This window comes from Phalaenopsis equestris, unplaced genomic scaffold (assembly GCF_001263595.1).
Source record: "Phalaenopsis equestris unplaced genomic scaffold, ASM126359v1 Scaffold000318, whole genome shotgun sequence".
NCBI classification, from domain to species: Eukaryota; Viridiplantae; Streptophyta; class Magnoliopsida; order Asparagales; family Orchidaceae; genus Phalaenopsis; species Phalaenopsis equestris.
Genome location: NW_018164760.1, coordinates 387,970 through 389,676, shown reverse-complemented (window position 1 = coordinate 389,676; position 1,707 = coordinate 387,970).

Below are 1,707 nucleotides of genomic sequence, written 5' to 3'. Positions count from 1 at the left end.
GTAGATCACTAAAACCTGTAGATCACTAAAACCTTACTTTTTTGCTTTATATGAAGTGCTCTCACATGCATTTTGAGTTTTTGGTGGTGGAACAAGAAGATTCGTTAGGTACGCTTTTTATAGTTTACAGTGTCATCTTTCTTGTACTTTCATATTGTACTTTTGATGATTATAAAACTTGCATGCTAAACAACAATGTCACGCTGCATGAAAACCAAAACTATTATGATAGCCACAAAACCAAAACCTAAAACAATTAAAATCAACCAAGAAAAAAATCACCTTCATAACATTCAAAATATAAAACAGCTCAAATTTTAATCACAAACATCACAAAAACCACAACTACAACTAAATTAAAATGTCTCTATCGGATGATCAAAAATCCCTCGGAGGAGGTAACCCATGGTTGCTAACGAGGCTTCCCATGGTCTAAATGAAAGTATGGAACTCATTAAGTTGAGTTTAGTAAATTCATTTGCACTAAGTCAATCCAATGGAAAATAGCGGTGTCGGAACGAGGGAATCGTAGGATCCTAACCGGTGTCGCTCTAATCAACTTTAACATGCCCCAATAAATTTTTAAGGAACTACAACCATAGGGCCACCTGATTTGATATCATAACTTGACACCCGAGAAAACTTAAACTCATTACGGCAAGGAGCTTGGAGCTAGCAAGGTGGGCAGCACAACCATCTTCAACAGCAAAACCTGTCTTCCCCAGCTAAACCAATTTCCTTCCTTAGAATTAAACAACCAAGCCATAGAATTTTGAGGTTGTTTTCTTATGCAACATAAATCCTCACCTTATTTTTAGGCCTTTGTACAGCTCTGTTGTACAATATAAACCCTAACTTGTTTTAGGATTCCAAGGTTGTCGTTCATCAGGACTTAAATCCTCACATCTTTCAGGCGATTTGTGTGATCGTTTCACACAAATGTAAGCCCTAATAAATAAAATTGTTAGGATGAAACACTTAAATAAATTTCTCCTCAAAACTGAAGCCAAACAATAGGATAGATTGGGAAGTCACTGAGGTTCTCCTCCGGATCTATGACATCCCCTAGTTCTTCCTACTAATTCTACAATAAATGTTCCAAATTTGAGTCATTCCCCTTTCACACCTCTTTGTTTGATATCATTGAAAAGTCTTATCCTTTGACTTCCTTGAAGATAATATTTCCTGATTTTTATTGAGAGTTTTCTTAGATCACTTCAGTCATTTAAGATGTAATTAACTATAAGGGTTTTCCCTTATTGGAAGCTTATCAAAACACAGCTTAAAATAAACCCTATTTACTAAACCCTATTTAATTTTTCATAATAAACCCTATTTAATTTTTCATAATAAATAGAGGAAATTGTCGGCAAATAAAATGATTTCGCAGACCAAATGGTTATCACATATTTCTTAGTTTATTTGATCGAGCATCATCCTTAAGTCTTGTGTTTATCCTTCGGGATAGATACAAGGTTTGAGGTATATTTCTCTTTCATTTAAACTATGAAAAATATGGGGTCTGTTTTTCTTCATATTTTTCTAAACTTAAATCTATATGTAAATTAAAATGTCCTTCCGAAGCGGGAGACAGGATTTCAATTTTGGTGACCGACAGCTTCTTACGGGCAACTCCTCAACCAAAATAGTGTCGATACAACCATCTACACCATTTTAACCAATCAATTGAGCTCAATGCCATGACTA